General features: G+C 47.9%; 1 pseudogene; it reads right to left on the bottom strand.

Annotated features, from left to right (window-relative positions):
- The window catches only part of LOC123772029 (calphotin-like), a 29,044-nt pseudogene extending 8,073 nt beyond the window's left edge, over positions 1 to 20,971 (bottom strand).
- Between the last annotated feature and the right edge of the window lie 1,935 nt (positions 20,972 to 22,906).

The raw sequence follows: 22,906 nt of genomic DNA, 5'->3' as shown, positions 1-22,906 counted from the left end.
TGGTGCGGCTGTTGCTGCTGCTGTTGCTGCTGCTGGTGCTGCTGGTGCGGCTGGTGCTGCTGGTGCAGCTGTTGCTGCTGCTGGTGCGGCTGTTGCTGCTGGTGCGGCTGTTGCTGCTGCTGGTGCGGCTGTTGCTGCTGCTGGTGCGGCTGTTGCTGCTGCTGGTGCGGCTGCTGGTGCTGCTGGTGCAGCTGTTGCTGCTGCTGGTGCGGCTGTTGCTGCTGGTGCGGCTGTTGCTGCTGCTGGTGCGGCTGTTGCTGCTGCTGGTGCGGCTGCTGGTGCTGGTGCTGCTGCTGGTGCGGCTGTTGCTGCTGCTGGTGCGGCTGTTGCTGCTGCTGGTGCGGCTGTTGCTGCTGGTGCTGCTGCTGGTGCGGCTGTTGCTGCTGGTGCGGCTGTTGCTGCTGGTGCGGCTGTTGCTGCTGCTGGTGCGGCTGTTGCTGCTGCTGGTGCGGCTGTTGCTGCTGGTGCGGCTGTTGCTGCTGCTGGTGCGGCTGTTGCTGCTGCTGGTGCGGCTGTTGCTGGTGCGGCTGTTGCTGCTGGTGCGGCTGGTGCTGCGGCTGTTGCTGCTGCTGGTGCGGCTGTTGCTGCTGGTGCGGCTGTTGCTGCTGCTGGTGCGGCTGTTGCTGCTGGTGCGGCTGTTGCTGCTGCTGGTGCGGCTGTTGCTGGTGCGGCTGTTGCTGCTGCTGGTGCGGCTGTTGCTGCTGCTGGTGCGGCTGTTGCTGCTGCTGGTGCGGCTGTTGCTGCTGCTGTTGCTGCTGCTGGTGCGGCTGTTGCTGCTGCTGGTGCGGCTGTTGCTGCTGCTGGTGCGGCTGTTGCTGCTGCTGGTGCGGCTGTTGCTGCTGCTGTTGCTGCTGCTGGTGCGGCTGTTGCTGCTGCTGGTGCGGCTGTTGCTATATTCTTATGTTAAATAGGCTACTCTACCTTGAGTCATGGATCCATATCTAAAATATTAGATATGGAGTAACTTTGTGCGCTTTAAATACAGGATCAGTAACATGCATTGAGAACTTACGATGAGCTACTTGATGCTATAAAAAGTGGCAGCTCTACTGCTCCGGGGAAAGATGGAGTAACGTATGACATTCTTAATTATTTAGCAGGTATGAAACCTAGTCCCTTACTTGATTTGTTTAACATGAGTTATAGAGAGAAAATGGAAAGAGGCTGTCATCATTCCTATACCTAAGTCAAACGGAGGCTACAGGCCTTTCTCCTTAACATCCTGCTTTTGTAAAATGATGGAAAGGATTTTGTTAAATAGGCTACTCTACCTTGTAGGTGATAACATGTCCAATAATCTCTCTGGTTTTATCAAAGGCAAAAGTACTGCGGATTGTCTCTCTTAAAGTGTTTGTCTAATGTGGATGACAATTGTAGAGTTTTTGTTGATCTACAAGGAGCATTTGATAAAGCCAATGGGGAAGTAATCTTATACGAATTAGCCAATCGGGGAATAACAGGGAGAGTGATACATTGGATACGAGATTATCTACAAAGGAGAAAATGTCAGGTGTATTACCAGGGATACATGTCCGAGGAACGGAGATTTCAGTTAGGTACCCCTTAAGGGGGAGTTTTAAGTCCCACCTTATTCAATGTATTAATAAACAGATTAGCATCAGAGATGTATCTTCCAGGGATCACGACGATCATATATGCTGATGACATTCTTATACAAGACACTTCTGGGAACAAAATTCAAACTGCTCTTAACATACTTGATACAACCTGTCATAAGTTTGGCTTCTTGAGATGGTTATCTTGAGATGATTTCGTTGCTTTAGTGTCCCCGCGGCCCGGTCCTCGACCAGGCCTCCACCCCCAGGAAGCAGCCCGTGACAGCTGACTAACAACCCAGGTACCTATTTTTACTGCTAGGTAACAGGGGCATAGGGTGAAAGAAACTCTGCCCATTGTTTCTCGCCGGCGCCCGGGATCGAACCCGGGACCACAGGATCACTAGTCCAGTGTGCTGTCCGCTCGGCCGACCGGGCTTAGTTATAAATGCAGACAAAACCAAATATGAGAATAGGAAACGAAGAAATACAACACTAAATGGTGTGGAACTGAGCCGTGTTCAGAAATACAAGTATCTGGGCATGTATGTTGGATACACATGTGAGAAAAAATGCTGAAATAAATCATATCAGCACCTTGTGTAAAGCCCTTCTGCATCCTCTAAAAGCACTGGCTTTTTCTGGTGCAGGTGTTGGGGTACCTATCTTGCGAATGTTATACATTAGCACTGTTCGGTCCCTGATAGACTACGCAGCACTCTTTTTGTCTTACACAGGCCAAGGCAGAATTAAAAAAACAGAGCTGATACAGTACGAGCCTATGAGGATTATTCTTGGATGTCAAAAAAAATGCAATGATTGAAATAATGAGAATTGAGTTAAACTTAGAGTGTGACAAACACTAGAGTATCTATTCGTTTCATGCGGAGAAAAGGAGGAGATAAGCTGTTTCAGAGCGTTCAGACCTGCTCGAGTACACACTTCCAGGACACGGAGAGACACGCTACACGAGGGGATTAGCTCATGACCTCAGGGAATACGATGTACTTGACTGCTACAAAGCCTCTCACCAGTGTAATTGGTCTGCTCCCTAGAGAGTACAGAAAATAGAAGTCGAAACTGTGCCCCTCAAGGTGAAAAAGATTCATCATGAACCGGGACAATTACGGTGTTTGTATGGAAGCATGATATCTCGGTTACCAAGAGGCAACAGTTTACATGTATATTGTGACGGGTCGGTGGCGGAGGATGGCAGGGCAGGGTGTGGTGTCCCAATAAGGGAATATTCTGAGTTTGGAATTGTGGACAGGAAAATTGAACTTCGACTTAGTAATTATATATCATCCACACAAGCTGAACTGCAGGCCATTCTGGCTTGTTTGCAGGAAGTTCGTCAAGACGACAAACATGATTTTGCATTTGTCGATAGCCGAGGAGCACTCGATTCCTTAAACAGTCGAAATCCAGTCTTCATGTCCATAGTTGAGGATTGTAAGAAAAGTATAAGTGAGACAGTTGAAAGGTCACGGAGTGAAATTCATGTACTCACCTAATTATACTCGCCTAATTGTGCTTGCGGGGGTTGAGCTCTGGCTCTTTGGTCCGGCCTCTCAACTGTCAATTAAATGATGTACAGATTCCTGAGCCTACTGGGTTCTATCATATCTACATTTGAAACTGTGTATGGAGTCAGCCTCCACCACATCACTGCCTAATGCATTCCACCTGTTAACTACTCTGACTGAAAAAGTTCTTTTTAACGTTCCTGTGGCTCATTTGGGCACTCAGATTCCACCTGTGTCCCCTTGTTCGCGTACCACCCGTGTTAAATAGTTTATCTACCCTGTCAATTCCTCCGAGAATTTTGTAGGTAGTGATCACGTCTCCCCTTACTCTTCTAGTGTCGTGAGTTAAATTTCTCGCAGCCTTTCTTCGCAACTCATGCCTCATAGTGCTGGGACTAGCCTAGTGACATATCTCTGAAATTTTTCAAGCTTCGCCTTGTGCTTGACAAGGTACGGGCTCCATGCTGGGGCCGCATACTCCAGGATTGGTCTTACATATGTGGTATACAAGGTTCTGAATGATTCCTTACACAGGTTCCTGAAGGCAGTTCTGATGTTAGCCAGCCTCGCATACGCCGCAGTTATTTTTTTTTATGTGGGCTTCAGGAGACAGGGTTGGTGTGATATCAACTAGATCCTTCTCTGTCCGTTTCATGAAGGACTTCATCTCCCATTCAGTATCCTGTGTCTGGCCTCTCGTTTCCCCTACCTAGTTGCATTACCTTACATTTACTCGGGTTGAACTTAAGTAGCCATTTGTTAGACCATTCATGCAGTCTGTCTAGGTCATCTTGTAGTCTCATATTGTCTTCCTCCGTCTTAATCCTCCTCATAAGTTTTGCATCATCAGCAAACAATGAGAGGAATGATTCTATACCATCTGGAAGATCATTTACATATATAAGAAACAGTATGGGTCCAAGGACTGAACCCTACGGGACCCCACTGGTGACGTCTCGCCAATCTGAGACCTCACCCCGCAGTGACTCGCTGCCTTCTGTTACTTTGGATAAGGGAGTACCTATGGAGTACCTTCCCTTTCAATTTTGCCTGCATCTCTAGCTTTCGCACTAGTCTCTGGTGTGGCACTGTGTCAAAGGCTTCCTTACAATCCAAAAATATGCGTTCTGCCCACCCCTCTCTTGTCCGATTCTTGTTGCCTGGTCGTAGAATTCAATTAATCCTGTGAGGCATGACTTGCCATCCCTGAAACCATATTAGTGTTGTGACACAACGTTCCTTCGCTCCAGATGTGCGACTAACTTTTTTTCGCACAATTTTATCCATTAGCTTGCATGGTATGCAAGTTAGGGACACGTGTCCCTAACTTGCCCTACACGTTATCTTGAGGTTATCTTGAGATGATTTCGGGGCTTTTTAGTGTCCCCGCGGCCCGGTCCTCGACCAGGCCTCCACCCCCAGGAAGCAGTCCGTGACAGCTGACTAACACCCAGGTACCTATTTTACTGCTAGGTAACAGGGGCATAGGGTGAAAGAAACTCTGCCCATTGTTTCTTGCCGGCGCCTGGGATCGAACCCAGGACCACAGGATCACAAGTCCAGCGTGCTGTCCGCTCGGCCGACCGGCTCCCCTAGGACACGTAGGGACACGTGTCCCTTAAATTTGTAGTGAATCTGTCTGCCCCTATCCTCAGTTTCATTACCTGTTCCTTCGCTGTTTTTCCTCCTGGTGTGGCTGTGCAGCAATTTGGGTTGGGTCTTAGCCTTGCTTGCCAAGTCATTTTCACATTGCCCTTCTGCCTCTCTTCTCACCATGACGTATTCATTCCTGGCTTTCTAGTAACCTTCTCTGCTCTCAAGTGTCCTGTTATTTCTATAGTTTCTCCATGCTCTTTTACTTTGTTGCTTAGCTAGCTTAAATCTCTGATTAAACCACGGGTTTCTCAACTGCATTTAAATTTTTTACCTTATGGGCCAGAATAAACTTTTCTGCTGCCTCCTTGCACGTCTGCGTGATGTATTCCATCATGTGGCTTCCATCTCATGTTGGAATAGTGTTCAACAAGGTAGCGGATGACTTCGCCAAACGTGCCACATCAAAACCACAAATTAACATTGAATGTGTTTTCACATTGAGACAAAAAAGTAAACTCAGATATATTCAGGCACATGTAGAAGTGGCGTGGAGAGGTATAATGTAAGAGGGAAGCCAAACACTACATGGGTGTGAATCAAAACACCAACATTTCACTTCTGGTAAAAGGAGAAATGCTTGGAGTGACTGTGCACATGTGGCTCAGGCTTGGGTACAAATATTACTGGGAATATGGGATAGGTGTTAATGATAATGACACCAAGTGTAAACTATGTGGTATGTTAAGGTCTCTCACCCTCACCCATTATGTTCTTGATTGTCCGTTGATTAATGTATATAGAAACACTGAGATAAGGACTGTTCCTGAGCAAATAGTCTGGATGTGTCACAACGGAAAGGTTGATATTCTGGAGACATCAGAATTTTGCACCAAGATTGTAACCTTTTGTTGAATTTTCTGAATGTCTATTGCAAATTGTCTATATACCTGGTTATAAAAGTATTTGTGTACGTCTGGTAACATGTGTAAAGGAAGAAATGTATATGTTTATAACTCACAATGTTCGGTAATAAGTTAATTATTTGTGATGTGTGTCTATATGTATGAACACGTTATATTGAACGAGGGTGAGAATAGAAAGATATTCTTCCAAATTTCTGCCAGTTTAGAATAGATAGGGTGAGAATAGCAAGCTATGCTCGCTCACGTTCAATACAACGTGTTCATACATATAGACACATCACAAACAATAAACATATTACCCAACATTCTGAGAGATAAACAGCTACCTCAACCCTTGGTATTTTACCTCAATAAATTTATTTCAATTTCAATTACGGTACAATTGGGTTAGTGGAGCGCTAAAGCGCTCCACTAACCCTCTGGCTAGCACACTCCAACAGTGAAGTCCTCAGCACTGAACTAGCTCTCTGGCAAGTATTTATTTTATTTACATATACAAGAGTTGTTACATTCTTGTACAGCCACTAGTACACGAAGCGTTTCAGGCAAGTCTTAATCCTATGTTCCCTGGAATATGACCCCCGCGAGAAATCGTTAACAACCAGGTACCCATTTTACTGTTGAGTTAAACAGAGGCTACAGTTAAGGATTTGCGCCCAGTCAATCGTCCCCGGCCAGGATACGAACCCAGGACAAAGCGCTAGCAAAACGCCAGGCGAGTGTCTTAACCACTACACCACAGGGACTTGGTTCAGGTTGTACGTCTCAAGGTCGACCAAAGTACTTCTTCACTCTGCTTCACCGCCGTCTGTCGCCAGTCACGGATAGCTCATCACCTCCCAGAGCAGCAGACTAGAAGATGGGAAACTAATATTAATGGGAGGGTCAACTGTTTAGTTCGGAACCTGAATCATAGATGGCGCCGTGGTCCGTCACACTATCTCCACAAAAAAAGTTTGAATTGTTTTAACAGGGGTAAAAACAAGTTACTCAAAAACAACATCAAACAATCAGATACGGGACAGTGCATCAGCTCAACATTGTCTATTCCTTCAATATGTACAACCGACAAGCAAGTAATTATCAAAAGAAGGCACCAAACAGGGAAGGCTATGTAGCACCATCAAATATGCGGAATAATCAGAGGGCGCTAAATATCACCAAGGATGCCAATAGGAGAACAAAAACGTATAAGGCGGACGATATCAAAAGTATCCGAGTCACCAAGAATTCTATTGAGGGACAGGTGACTGCGAGGGGCGGTCGGAAAGCAAGACACACGCTCGTCCTGGAAGTCAGGACATTCAAGAATGACATGCACGACCGTAAGACGGACAATGCAATTAGGACAATAAGGAGCAGGGCGGCGCTCCAAATGACCATGGGTTAAGCGAGTATGGCCAATACACAACCTCGCCAGAGCCGTTTGCCACCGCCGGTTACAGTGGTAGGAGGACGGCCACGAGGAAACACAACATTTAAGAGTACGTAGTTTGTTACCAGTATCAGACGACCAAGAAGCCTGCCAACGGGTAAGGACGGAGGAATGGATAACCGGGTAAAAGTCGGAATATGGAATACCTTTACGAGAGATGGGACAAGAGCGGACAGCTTCCTTGGCGGCAGCATCCGCACGCTCATTTAAAGACACACCAATATGGCTGGGAACCCAACAAAACTCAACCAACTTAAATTTACTGTGAACAAGAAACAGCCAATGCTGGATCTCGACAACTACTGGATGAACTGGATTTAAGGACCCGAGAGCCATGAGGGCACTACGAGAGTCAACAACAACTACAAAGAAAGACTGACAATGAGAAAGCAGGAGACGAAGAGCATAGAGAATAGCATAAAGCTCCGCTGTGAAGATGCTAGTCTCCGGAGGTAAGCGACACATAAGTGCGATCAGGAAAAACAACAGAGTAGCCAACACCTTCTGCAGACTTAGACCCATCGGTGAAGACAGAAACGGAAGGGAGCTATCATAGGAAAACGCTAAGCCAATTACGACTATAGACAGAAACGGAGCGGGAGCAAGAAGAAAAGTGCTCAATTAAAAGGCGTTTTAGAACCGTAGGAGGGGTAAAAGCTTTAGTGATGCGGGTCAAGGATGTACAAAACTGTGGAAGGAGGACTCTCCATGGGGGCAAAGAAGGAACAACACGAGGAGAAACATTAGAAATACGAACGGAAAGAGAATCCTGTAAGCGAGATAACCGGACAGAAAGTGAGGTGGTGAAGAGGAACAGGAACCGCAGGAGGGGTAAAAGTTAAAGCACGACACTAGCGAGAGGAAGGATGTTGTAAGGTCCTTACAACAAGATAGCAAGATAGCAAGACAGTAGCGATCACGGCGGTCCTGGAGAGACAGGAAGCCAGTGTCAACATACAAGCTAAGGACAGGAGTCGAACGGAAAGGCACCAGAACTGAGGCGCAACCCAGTATGGTGCAAAGCATCAAGACGGCGAAGAGAAGAAGGAGAAGCAGACGAGTAACCAGGGCAACCATGATCGAGCTTAGACAGGACGAGAGAGGAATGTAAAACAAGGAGAGCGCTCCTATCTGCCCCCCAAGAAGTATGGGACAATACCCGAAGGAGGGTAAGGGCCTTAGAGCACTCAACACGGAGGTAAGAGACATGGAGAGACCAAGACAAACGAGTGTCAAGGAGTAACTCCAAAAGCTTCGCGGAATCTTTGTACTCAAGGGGATGACCATAAAGTGACAGAGGAACGAAGAACGACCCGTTTCCGAGTAAAAGTCATGGCACAAGTCGTAGAAGTAGAGAACTTGAAGCCATGATCGGTGCCCCAAGACGACACGGCATCAATTGCAAGTTGAAGCCGGCGCTGAAGGAGAGGCGAATCATCACCCTGACAGCAAAGGGTAAGATCATCCACAGAGCGCGGAGAAGACACCTGAAGGAAGAGAGGAAAGAAGACCATTGAGGGCAACCAGAAAGAGAGTAGTGCTCAGAACACTACCTTGGGGCACACCTTCGTATTTCTGAAAAGAGGCTGAGAGAGCGGTACCAAGTCGCACCCGAAAGGAACGAGGCGAGAGGAAGCTGCGGAAAAAGAGAGGGAGATGACCACGAAGGCCAAAAGAATGAAGTTGAGATAGAATATGATATTGCCAAGTGGTGTCGTAAGCATTTTCCAGGTCAAAAAGGACGGCAACAACGGAGGTCTTCACAGCAAAAGCAGTACGAATATAGACCTCCAAGTTCACCAGGACATCTGTCGTGCTGCGGCACTTGCGGAAACCAAATTGAGAAGGGGAGAGGAGGTGATGGTGTTCCAGAAACCACATCAGACGAACGTTAACCATACGTTAAAAGAGTTTGCAAACACAACTTGTGAGGGCAATAGGGCGAAAGTCCTTAGGGGAAGTACCCAGAGACCCTGGTTTGCGAACAGGGAGGACAACGGCATCAAGCCAGTCCTCAGGGACTGACGACGACTCCCAGATCCGATTATGCAGACTCGGTAAATACTGAGACGTGCACGGAGGGAGATGGCGAAGCATCTCATAATGAATACCATCGGAGCCCGCCGCCGTAGAACTGCAGAGGGCCAGGGCAGAATGAAGTTCAGAGAGAGAGAAGGGATCATTATAGGGAAGCCGAAGACGAGTGCAGAAATCTAAAGGACGAGACTCAAGGACAGGTTTACGAAGAAGGAAAGATTGGGGAAGATGAAGACCAGAGCTAACAGAAAAGTGAAAACCCAGTTCGGAAGCAACATGCAACGGGTCTGCCACAAGAGTACCATGGAGGTGAAGGACCGGTGAAACATCAAGAACGAACTTACCCGCTATCTTGTGGATATGCTTCCAGATCTGTGGCAGAGTTGTTTCGGACGTAATTGTGGAGACATAAAATGCCCAACATTCATGCTTAGCCGTACAGATGGCCCTACGGGCCACCGCACTCGCTTTCCGAAAGAAAAGAAAAGAATCGGCCGTCTTTCGACGGCGGTGCCTCTTCCAGGCTGCATGCATACAGCGGACAGCCCGAGCACAGTCTGCATTCCACCAGGGAACGCACTTCCGTGGACCCCGAAAGGAAGAGCAAGGAATAGAGCAGAGGGGAGCATCGAATACAGTGTCATGAAAAAGGAGGAGAGCGCGAGGGAGAGGCAGAAGGGAGAGGTCAGAGAGAGCAGCACTGAGAGTAAATAGGTTCCAGTCCACTTTAGCAAACCGCCACCTGGGGAAAGAGAGGAAAGGGCGAAAAGAGAAAAAGGAAACAAGGATGGGGAAATGGTCACTGCCATGGAGGTCATCAAGAACGTGCCACGTGAAATCCAAGTAAAGAGAAGAGCAGAGAGAAAGATCAAGACAGGAAAGGGTGCGAGTCCGAGAGTCCAAGTGAGTGGGCTCACCAGAATTCAGAAGAGACAGGGAAGAAGAGAGGATAAACGGCTCAAGAAGGCGACCTCGGGTATTCGTCAGAACATCACCCCAAAGAGAATGACGACAATTGAAATCACCTACCAGGAGCACAGGCTCCGGCAAGGAGTCCAGGAAGAAACCTCCATAGCATAAAGAAGCCTCCATAGCAGGAACAGGGGGCGCAACCACCGAAACGGGAGGGGAAGGAGCGATAGAGTCGGTAGTAGAGGCCAAGGAAGAGAGCGAAGTCTTCTTATCCGCCGGGGAGGAGGAAGGAGAGGAGCCAGGCTTACGCTTCTGACTTGAAGAGACCGGTGTCCCAGCAACTATGTACCGGGCAACGGATTCCAGTGTCTCAAAAGAAGAAGCTGAACGAGAGCACACACGACGGCTGTTAGGAGAGCGATGGACATCAGCCCGCACCGATAGGCGGCGGGGAGAGTCAATAGACGGAGAAGAAGGATTGGAAAGAAGATGGGAGGGAAACGAGGAAGAAGATACAGGAAACATGACAGACCGGGTAGAAAAAAGGGGGAACCCCAGACAGAAGACCAGGAGGGGGACCCTTCGGGACAGAACTCAAAGGAACAGAGGAGGGGGCAGTGGGCACATCAGGGTCCAAGGCCCGGAAACGGTTGCGAGTCTGAGGAAGGACGAGGAGAGGAAGAGCGCAACACGCGAGCATAAGAGATGTTAGCATAAGGCGGGAGCCGGCGAACCTGGCGCCTTGCCTCAGGAAAAGATAACCGCTCCCGGTGCGTCAAGTTGAGGACGGCTGCCTCAAGCTTGTAATGGATACAGGCACGGGAGAAGGTAGGATGGGCCTCACCGCAGTTAAGGCAGCGAACCTGGGGAGAAGTGCACTCCGACTTAGAGTGACCTTCGCCCCCACACAAAGGACAGAGAGAGAGACAGTCCCAGAGCAGCGGGGGGCACCATGCCCAAACCTCCAGCACTTGTTACAGAACCTAGGAGAAGGAATGTACTCCTCGACAGAGCATATGGCACCAGCAAGAATGACAGAAGGGGGAAGGGTCCTACCATCAAAGGTAATCTTCACAACCCGAAGGGGTTGACGGCGACGACCACGAGGGAGACGAGTAAACGTGTCCACCCGGAGGACAGAATGGCCTTGGGCATCGAGGATATGCCGAATATCATCGTGGCAGTCCTGCAGATTCCAAACACCGGTCGTAACATGGGGCGGGAGGAGAATACTGGCAACACTGGCATTCAACCCAGCGTTCTTTGAGACCCGAACAGGGATCTCGCCAAGGCAGGATAAGGCAGCCAAGCGAGAAGCTGCATCCTGAGGAGCAGCAGCAACGACTCGTGTACCGAGACGAGTGGGGTTGAAGGTAACAGAGGCACCCACGGAATCAACGAGGTGTCGATGGAGGGAGAAATCGTCAGGAGGCGCAGAATCAAGAGGGAGGAGATCAAAGTATTTGGCCCACGAAGCGGGCCTAAACAAGGCTTGATAGGCATCAGAACGGGAAGGAATCGAGCGAGTGCGGCCGTGTCGAGGACGGCGTTGAGAACCCCCAGAGAGAGAGGGGTTAAAAGGCAAAGTAGTTACAACTAGAAATGGAGCCGTGCCAGGGGACGAGGTAGTCACCACTGGGGGCTTGGGGTTCGACCCAACCACAGAGGAGGGAGGGGAGCCGAGGAGAGTAGTCAGAGAGGCCAAAGGAGGAGCAAAGTTGGGGCCCAATGCAGCGGAGGCTACAGAGACTGGTCTTCCAATACAGGCCGACAGGGGGCTTGGTCGCCCACCCCACGAGCCTGAGAGGGTACAACAGAAACATTCAACGACATATAGACGACATATAGTTCAGTAAGGGGTATCTCAGAGATAACTGTCTGTTTCAGTTGTCCTCTTATCTGCCTTAATTCCTGTCGTTTCCTGAGTTTCTCCGATCTCCACCGTTCCACCCTCGGTCTCTGTTTCCTCCCTGTTGGTCTCGGTTCGTGCTGTTCCAGCGCTTGGGTCTGTTATTGTTCTCCTGGTTCCGATTGTTGCCTCTGCCCCTGCTTCTGTTTCTGAAAAAAATATTATTATGGCCCCTATTATTATTATTATTACCTCCCTGTCTGTTGTCTCTGTTATTGTTGTTGTTCCACGAGGGGTAGTCTGTTGTTATTGCCTCTGTTGTCTCCTGGGGTGATCCTGCTGTTCTGGCCTCTGTGGTCGCCGGTTCCGTTCCTGTTACACTGGCCTCGGTTGTCTCTGGATCTGTCCCTGTTGTTCCTCGTCTGGTTTCCACCCGGTTTGTCTCGTGATGAATCTCTCCATCCGACTCGTGACCTGTCTCTGTTATTCCGACTTTGCCTGTTGTTCTTGTTCGCCGAGGTGTCCCGTTGGAAGTTCAGTCTCTGCGGGCTCTTCCTCCTGTTCGAGTCTGTTCTGGGTGGGAAGGGGAGTTGTTGTGGGCCAGGCTTGCCTAGAATAGGGGACAGAGGGGCATCATCATCATCGTTCATTAGGAGCACTGAACGTAAGGATTTTGGGGCCGCTTGCTTTTGTTTTTGATATGGCTGCACTTCTTCTATGGCTTCTAGACCTCTTTAACTATTGGGTTCATTACCTCCCAGCAGCACATGTAACCAAGTCTGAGTGTGTGTATGGCTAATGCAATGTCTCTGGATATCTTTTTGCCAGGCTTTAAAGAGGAGTACTCAGTTGCTTATTCGTACCACATTGTAGTGGATCTTCCTTCTGCTACATTGGCTCTGTGGCGACTTTTGATAGTTGGGAGTATTTTCTTCTTGATTTGCTCCTTAATCTGTGAAAAAACTTGTAGGTATTTTAATCTGTACAACAGATAGAGCAGAGATAGTTTTTGATAGTGAGTCTGCCTTGTCATTACCTTCTATGCCAATGTGACTTGGCATCCAATTTAGGGTGATTGACAACCCTAGATTGTGTGCTGTTACGGCCCTCTCGGGACGCAACGGGGTTCTTACTCTGATGTTGTTAGAGGAAGTTGTATCCGACCCCAAGCCAGTAGTGGCTTTCAAGGGATGTGATCCGTGACGCAAGTAACTTAAAGGGGAAGGGAAATAAAGGCAAAAACTTAATATAATATATTAACCACCACCAATAAATAATATATAAAAGATTACACGGGGGGAGGGGTATTAACACGGTACACATATGTCTTCTCCTGAAGACCCTGGAAATCAAGCTCTCGGTGCTACGTCGTCGGTGCTTACGTGGCCTCATAACGAATCCTCTGAGAAGTTGAGCCTACCCTGGCCACAGGTCAGCCAAAACACAGGTCCACTGGGGGCACCGCCGTGGAGGCCGTCAACCACACGTCCAGCTGGTCTGCTGGCAGGTTCCGGATCAGCAAGGCTGGTCAGGCCACTCCACGAACGATATAAGGGGAACGCCCTAGACAGGAGCCTCGTGTGACACCACAAATCACTCTCCTGTCCTCAATACCCCAGTGGATGATCGTCTCCAACAGTCGGTCCCGGGTAATCCTTCTACTGCCACTCCACTGGCAGGGTAACACACCACAGTGTTCTTCCGGGGGGACGACTTCACAACTGCTGCAGCAAAGTACAAGGTATGGAGACGGCTGCCTTGGGTAGACTGACTCAACTTCCATCACAGCAGTCCCAGGTCGACTCTGTAAGCAGACACGTCATCAATAACTGGGACACACTAAAACACCTCACTTACAGGCTCAGACACAAACGCCCGACATATCCACTCCATAGATGGCGTTGTAGTCTGAGCACCACCTCACCAGAGGTCAGCGGCGGCGGTGTAGAGTGCTGAACGGGACTGGAAACTGGCCCTCGTAGCTAGTACACGTCGTCCTCACCAGGTGTCGTCGTCCTTTTGGAGGGGGTTTCGGGAGCTGACCCACAGATGGCGCGGTCGTCACTGCTCCGTGCTCGGACGCTGGATCCGGGTTCGTAACATGTGTTGTATTACTTTGTAGGTCGGGTGCGTACGTCCCTTCTGTACAACCAACCAAAAACCGTAGAGTGCTTACACTTTGATCAGATCACCCTGTACGCTTCCTACTCTCGGAGAGGTGCTGAGCATCACACCTTTAGAGGGTATGGCTCCAACACTGGCCTCGTTGTCATGTTTACACACCCAACTCGAGCCGCTAGGACTCCCCACTCTCTCCTTATTTGGTATGACCTCCTCAATCCCCCTTTCGTTTGAATTATAACTCTGTACCACCCTGTCCACAGCTGTGGTGCTTTCTCTCTCTTTCTCTCTCTCTCTCTCTCTCTCTCTCTCTCTCTCTCTCTCTCTCTCTCACTCTACTTCCTGGGAAGCCTCACTAGGACAAGGGCAAACAGCTGTTCATTACAAACATTTAATAACAACACAGAACATATATATAAAGCACACACATACAATATATAAATATATAAACTTCAACATCTTATGATATTATATCCTGATTGCAAACCAATACCATCAGGACTCTATCAGCTGTTTATACCAAGTGGTAGCCCAACTCCTGGCTAGCCACTTGTGCTACCAACCTCACCAAGTGAGTTAAACCTTGTAAAACAAATATGGCACTATCGGCCTTGAATATCTTTATCTCTGTAGGTAATCCAGCCTATAGCTGTAACTCTATAAACTTCAGTATAAGTATTTCTTGGCACAAAAATGATAACCAATCACCCACCTTTCACTGCGTCTTGCAGTGATGACAATTAGGGGCCGGCCGGCCGAGAGGGCAGCACGCTGGACATGTGATCCTGTCGTCCCGGGTTCGATCCCGGGCCCAGGCGAGAAACAGTGGGCAGAGTTTCTTTCACCCTATGCCCCTGTTACCTACCAGTATATAGGTACCTAAGAGTTAGTCAGCTGTCATGGGCCGCTTTCTGGTGTATGTGTGTGTGTGATGTGAAAAAAATAGTAGTAGTAGTTAGAAACAGTTGATTGACAGTTGAGAAGCAGGCTGAAAGAGCAGAGCTCAAACCCCGCAAACACAACTAGGGGAATACAATCACACACTCTACCAACTCCCTACAAGTAGTTAGTAAGAACTTCCGTCCCACATCTGGATATCCACTACCCTGACATCATTTGGTTCTTCCAGATTTATCTACCTGGATCCTCTACAGCTCTTTCAGGCTGCTGCACCAAGAAGTTTTCCTTGGACTCCAGTGGTACTCCACTACTGATTCCACAGAAGCATGTGAAACTTCACTTCATTTCACTGCTCTTCTTCACACAGTTTGAGGTCCAACTATGGAGCTTGCTCTTCCACAGGGTACAACATCCATTCCTACAGCCTTGAAGTTCCACTCATTAACTTCTTCTCTGGCCTCAAAGTACACGCATCAACTTCTTCCTCAGACAAACCACAGAATTGTTCAGTCGAGGGAGCTTCCTGGTCGATGCTCGACAGGACACTCACAAGCTGCCCAACGAAAATGTTTCAGGACGGCTTGATAACTCTTCCTGCCATCCAGGACTTGAGCCCACACGTTTCCAGAATAATTCCACAGCGAGAAGCGACCATACGAGTCATAAATACTCATACTCCGCCCAAGTAAAGGGAAGGGAACTATCAGGGGAAAGCGCCAAGCCATTACGACTATATAGCACTTGGAAGGGGTCAGGATAAGGATTTGGGATGGGACGGGGGGAAGGAATGGTGCTCAACCACTTGGACGGTCGGGGATTGAACAACGACCTGCATGAAGCGAGACCGTTGCTCTACCGTCCACCCCAAGTAAAACAGAAACAAGCAACACTTAGTGAGCCAGCCAGAGGCTTAGGGCCCGCGCAGGAATATCCCTGCACAAAAAAAAATTCACAGCTGAAACGTCTACACACTTCCTTCCACTAGAAGGTATATCAACCAAGGGGTTCTTCTCTATCACGAGCTCAACGGAGCACAACTTTCCCTCACGATTTCTGGTGCTCAAGTGAGGTCAAGGTCCTCAGAAGCGAGCCTCACACCCCCAGCAAATTTTCTACATCTCATGACCAGTCATTTATTTATATTCTTATTCACTGCCCATACTTGAAAACTATATGTCAAATTCAATCGAGTGTTTACTATATAAATATCCAGGTCTATGTCTCCTTAACCTCTTAGTTAGGTCAGGCCTGGCTGAATAACTCTCAAGGGGAGACTCGTTTCTCCTGCAGCCTGAGAGCGTAACATACCACAGAAATACCAGTGATCTTTATGTTGTTGGGTAATTGTTTTTCTTGATTTGCTCGTATTGCATTTTCTAAATCTTTTTCCACATCTTCAGTGTTGCCAGGAGGAGTGTAGTTTTGGTGCCAAATTTCAAGAGATTCCTGAAATTTTGTCCATTCTGCTTTGATCAAATCCCATCCGGGCTCGGGAGGTGGAGGTCTGGGAGGTAGTGCTATATTGATAACTGTTCTTGTAGCAAAGTGGTCACTAGTCAGTACACGGTCAACTGACCAATAACACAACTCATATATACTGCTGGAGACAAACGTGAGGTCCAGCTTCCCCCCACCAATATGGATTCCATCGAGTTAAGCAGACGGACTTCAGGCACTTCATCCGAAAGGTGTTCAATATGTCTTCCGTTGGCTTCGGTTCTTGGAGAATCATTTAGTAATTCATTATGAGTGTTGAACCCACCCGAGATGATATTAGGTGTGGTGACAGCTATTTCAAAGATTGCAGAGAGATCCATATAGTGTTCTCTATGGCTCCAGTATACATTGAAGATGGACAGCATTGAGTTCCTCAAGGTGAGATTAACTCCCACCCATAATTTCGACGTCTTCACTACAGTTAGGCAAGTCTGTGATTGGCGTGGCATTGATATGATTCCTTACTAGTATTGAAGTGCCTCTGGTTTGAGCAATTGGGCAGTGGTAACCTTGATACTCTGGGGTATTGTGGGGTTTTCTATTTTTCTTTCCCGACTGCAATGCGTACGTCGTCAATGTACATGTGACAGACGCTTCACGAAGCTGTCGGAATCAGCAGAGAAAATACGAGAGCAACCGTACAGGGCCTGGGAGCAAGGTCGAGTTAGAGTCCTTGAGGGTCTCTTCTCAGACTAGTCTTACCTGGTCCTGCTCCACGTTGATCGTTGGAATCTCCTCAATGATTTAACACTTTAAGGGACTCCTAGGGTCCTCATCACATTTATAGTTTAGTGACTTATAGGCAACTCGGTATTGAAGACACTTAGAGGTGAAGGTTTGAGTAATATTGGCAGTATTCAGAAGTGGTTCAACGGAAACACTGCATAAAGCTTAACAGTAGTTTATTAATAACTTAACCACTAATACACAGGGTGTTTGATTTACTTTAGATTGGCGTCAGCAAAGCTATGGTTGTACTAGCGAGACTCTTGACGTCTGGCTAAACGACTCGTATCCACTCGTGGAGAAACACCTAACTTAACACAGTTGACAGCCAATCATTAACACGGCAATCTAAGTGCCGGTATGCAAAGGGATCACAAGAGTTCCAACCGGATACTCGGTAATGATGATATGCAATAAATCAACAACTACACTGTCAATGGGACAGGCAATAACATGCACAATAATATTATCACACAATAACTAAATGTGTGGTGTATGTGAAGCTCACATTCAACAGACGAGTGAAATGCCGTGATAACACACAGATAAACACACATACACCGTCGATTCACCTATGACCTGTGACAGGTAGGAGAAGGTGAGAACTGTGGTTGATCCCTCATATCAACACAGACACAATAAACAATGACAAAATCTTGTACTTACAGATAGGGTACCTTTCCTTACTCACTCACTCAGGCACATTTATACAAGCACTCGTAGGTGGCCTGACAGCTGGCTTCGCCCGTAGACACGGAGGGTACTTGCAGTAAGGCGGGCTGTATGCTTAACAGACAGACACCCGCACACACACTGGCGCTGGCGATGAGTAAGGTGGTGATGTCACGTAGTAGTGAGGGCAGCGGCGGCTCGAGGCACAGAGGTACAGAGGTACTAGCTACACGCTCTGGACCGTGTGCAGGCTGGCTACTGCAGGTTATATGGTACCATGCACTACACTGTACGCTGTGGTACAGGTACATTGTGGTAAAGTCACACACAGGTTACTTAGGCAGCGGCACTGCCTTAGTTCACTCTTAATTCACTCACAACGATCTTTGTCACCAGGGGTTACCAGATACCAGTCTGTTTCGCTCTGGAGATTTGTCACTTTAGGCTTCTGAATAATATATTCACACCCGTGATTCTGGGCGAGTGTATAGTATATTTTTCAGATGCTGAGTTAACTTGACGGTGAGGAATAGACGGTGTTCAGTCTATTGGCCGGTAGACGGAACAGAACACGTCCTCTAGGTTTGGTGTCCCTCACTTGAATGGTTTACAAGTGCTGCCGGGCATCTCGTGGCACACACAAGGGGATTACAATTTGACCAATGGCATTGCAGCAAATGAGCGGGAACCAATCATATTAGCTCGTTCGATGAGCAGTAGCAGGAGTGACGTCATGAACACGTCACGACCACGTCATAGCTGTTATTGTCCATCGCACCGGTTGACCCCAGAGGTCAGACGCTGCTAGCGTCTCCCCTCTGCTCTCACGCTACCACCGGCCAATGTACTCACTGACCCTTGGTGCCAAGTATGCTTAACTCCCTGTATCTATTTCCTGCCTGGACATACGGCGGCCTCCGTATTATGAAAGTGTTCCTGGTTAAGTGGGCATTCTGGAGATACCCAACATGCCAGGTCACTATCCAGGGTTAACAGAAATAGGACCTTGTGCACAAGATCGGTGCACTGTGCACAGCAATGAGCCATTCCAGTCAGCTGTGGGAGAATCTTGAGAGACACTCTCTCACACTACCTCTCTTATTCACTCACTCAGGCACATTTATGCAAGAACTCGTAGATGGCCTGACAGTTGGTTCGCTCGGCGACAAGGCTTTCCCACAAACCGTACTTGACACGGGGGGGGGGGGTACTCGCAGGAGGGCGCGCTGTATGTCTAACAGACACACGCACACACACTTGATGGCACTGGCAGTGAGTAAGGGTGGTGACGTCATGTAGTACAGTGAGGATGGCGGCTGGTGGCTCGAGGCTAGACTAGCTACACGCTCTCGACTGAGTGGCGGCTGGCGGTTGATTATATGATACCATGCAGGTACACTGTGGCAAAAGTCACACACAGATTACTTTGACGGCGGCACTACCATAGTTTACTCTAGGTCACTCACAGACGATCTCTATTTGTCACCATCACCAGGGGTTACCTGATACCAGTCTGTTTCGCTCTGGTGATTTGTCACTAGGCTTCTTAACAATATAGTCACCATCGCGATTCCGGGCGGACGTTGGTATATCGAAAAGACGCTGAGTTTAACTTGACGGTGAGGAATGGACGGTGTTCAGTCTATTGGCCGATAGACAGAACAGGACACGTCCTCTATGTAAGGGCTTCCTCGCGTGAATGCTCTTGCCTGGGGCTCAGGGCTCCTCGTGGGACACAACACAAGGGGTTACAATTTGACCAATGGCGTTTTAGCAAAAAAACGGGAACCAATCATATTGATCGTTCCATGATCAGTAACAGAGGTGACGTCATGAACACGTCACGACCACGTCACAGGTGTTATTCTCCATCGCGCCGGTTGAGGCTGACCCCAGAGGTCAGATCTGTCGCCTCACTGGCGTCCCCTCTCTCTCTCTCACACGCCGGCACCTCCTGCGTACTCACTAACCCTTGTGACAAGTATGCTTAACTTCCCTGTATCTACTTCCTGCCTGGACATACGGCGACCTCTGTATTATAAACGTATTCCTGGTTAAGTGGGCATTCTGGAGATACCCAACATGACAGTTTACTATCCAGGGTTAACAGAGATAGGGCTTGTGCACGAGATCGGTGCATTGTGCACTGCAATGAGCCATTCAAATCAGCTGTGGGATAATCTTGAGAGACCGTACTCTCACAATACTCTGGGGTATTGACACTTCTTTCAGTCCTGGTAAGTGTTTCTTGAAATAAGACAATATCAGTGTTGTCCCTGAGAAGAACTGCTCTGAGTGTTTGAGCTTTGTTTTTGAATCTTTGAATGTTCCATTGCATAATCTTGAGATTGTCGTTATTGTCCATAATTTTGTTACAGTTGAATCCATTGAGTTCCTGGTGGTTTCCAATGTGCTGATTTCCCCAACGGCTTCTGTCTTCTTGGCTGGAGCGGAGACTGTCATTGGGTGCTGAAACAATTCAATTTTGTTACAGTCACTTAGGACCAGTAACTGGGTTCTTGATGGATGAACCTCTTTTAGTGTGTCCGACCCCAAGTCGGTAGTACGCTTTCAAGAAATGGTTATATAGTGCAATAGAGAGAAAGGGGAGGATGAACAAAACACTATTCTCTTCACCAATATATTTACACTTTTACCAATAAAATATATATATTGGAATAAATAGACTATTACTATACTTATTTACAGTAGTGTCGCTTTCACACAGGACACTCAAAACGCACACAAGGCAGTATCTGTCAACCCCCAGTGTTTCCACCACCCAGTACCTAGTCCACACGTACTGAGAAACAGTTCGGAAACAGTTTGAGTGCAGACTAATAGATGGCGCTGGAATTGCCATTCTACACTCAGACGATGGTGCCGATGTCGTAACAAGTTTCGTCACTATCTTCAACTTCGACGACATTTTCCGGTAGGGTTTATCGAAGTGTGGAGGAAATAAGTTCAGTAGATTCTTTTTTACCTCTGTTAACATTTCCTTCCTTGACTGAGAGTTGGTCTGTTCCAGTGCTTGGAATGGTTAGTCAAGCATCTTGTTGAAGGTCTCTGTCAGGGAGAAAATAACCATTGGAACAGTGGTCACTTGATACGCCTTTGGCTGCCTTCCTTTTGTCTTGGTAGGTGGGGGAGAATGCGGCTTGGGTCGTGGTGTCTTCGCTACATCCAGCTACTGGGGCAGTTGTTGACGTAGAGGTCATCGTCTGTGCTTGAGATATCCTGGAGGCACTAGCAGGTGTAATAATTGTGCTGCCCTGATTTGTGCGGCTGTTGTTGTTGTCGTGGAGTAGTGCTCTGTTTTCTCCAGGTGTTCGAGGTCCTGTTGTTTAGACTCGAAGGAATTGGTGTCTAGACTCTTGCTGATTTTTATTTTCATAGATTCGGACTTGCCGAGGAGTATTTCATTGGCTCTTAACTGAGGGTCTGGTCGTTTGTTGTAGATTTGTGGCTTCGGGTTGCAAATCCAAAGGCTTTGATTCTTTTGACCCTTTCTGGACATCGTTTGTTCCAGGCGTGATGTGCATCCCCCGCAGTTTGGGTATTTTGCATGTGTTAGTTTGCCTAATTTATTTAGATTTTTACATATATCAGTGTTGTGTAGCTCACTGCACACTCCACACCGTTCCGGGCCTCTGCAGCCACCTTTATGGTGGCTGAAGCTCTGACATGTGTAACAGCACATGGGCTCTGGATAGTACAGCCTTAGCCTGAATTGTCCATAGAACCCTACATTCAGAATGTTGATGCCAGGTCCGTTTATTATTACAAGCACCTGTCTTGTTTCTACATTGTCGTGCTTACACCTTTCCGCTGTTGTGACATTGGGGCATTCTTAAAGCCTGTTTACATTGACTTCAATTGGGAAATGGTGTAGTATCATCTGGGTGACTTTTTCCTCTGGGTTTTAGTTCAACTAAGTCTTCCGGATTCCTGAGGTCTGTAATTATATCTGGGTTAGCTGTGGAGACTTTCAGTGCCGTGGAGTGGGGGGACCTGCTGCCTGGGTAACAGCTTCTCCCCCGAATCAACCTACCCTGGCTTTGCGCCCAGATGAGGCCAATCCAGACCAGAACGACACCAGAGCGCAACTCCATAGTCTCCTGAGACTGATGGATGCCTACTCCTACTACTAGCTGTGGATATGTTATATCTGCATCTAATGTCAGCTTTGGCTCTGAGATCTGATCCTAGGTGATCTTTTTCCAGTGCGGCAATGTAGACGTAAGTTGGACCATCTACTGGCTTTTTGGTTTTGAAGATGATCTTTAGCATTAGTTTGGGGGCTGCTCTTGGGTTCTGGCTGGCTTCTAAATTGATTTCTTTGGCCATACCTTCGGTTCTCTTTCGTTTATTTACCGTTCCGTTTCCTGCTATTTGCCAAAGGGGCTCATTGTGAGTGGGGTTATCCTCTGGTTCACTATTCCTGTCATCTTCAGCCATTTGCCTTGCTCTTTCCACGAGATTACTGTGTCATTCTGACCTTAATAATTTCAGAAGGTTGGTCTTGAGACTCAGTTCCTGAGGAGACATGGTGGGCCCACATGTAGTGCTTTTCGTACAGATTCCGATTTTGTAAAGACGTAATCGCTTAAAAGTTTTCACTTAAAGTCACTGTATACTGGACACTAAAAGGACTTAGGTGTTTCACCGTCCTCCCTCCCCTTTCACCCCATACCCTCCCTGTCCCTCCCCCTTCACTGGATCCCCCGCCCCTCATCCCAGTATCCTCTGAGACCCTGTTATACACCTCACAGGTCCTCACACCCATGGAACAGCTTCCCCCACCAGCAGAACACTCACCAAGGAGGCGATTTGAGAAGGGACAGAAGAAAGTGAGCCTCAAAGCAATGTACACTAACATAGATGGAATTACAAATAAAGCAAATGAGCTTGGAGAATGGGTACTAGAGGAAAACCCAGACATAATAGCCCTCACAGAAACAAAGCTATCGAAAACGATAACAAACGCAGTGTTCCCACAGGACTATTATGTTATGAGGAAAGAGAGGGAAAGAAGAGGTGGGGGTGGTGTAGCTCTGCTGGTAAGAAAAGGCTGGGATTTTGAGGAGATGGTTATTCAGGGCTGTGAAGGTTTCAGTGACTACATAGCAGGTACCATAACAAATAGAGGGAAA

Source organism: Procambarus clarkii, chromosome 38, assembly GCF_040958095.1.
Source record: "Procambarus clarkii isolate CNS0578487 chromosome 38, FALCON_Pclarkii_2.0, whole genome shotgun sequence".
Classification (NCBI taxonomy): Eukaryota; Metazoa; Arthropoda; class Malacostraca; order Decapoda; family Cambaridae; genus Procambarus; species Procambarus clarkii.
This window is presented reverse-complemented; position numbering and strand designations above follow the sequence as displayed.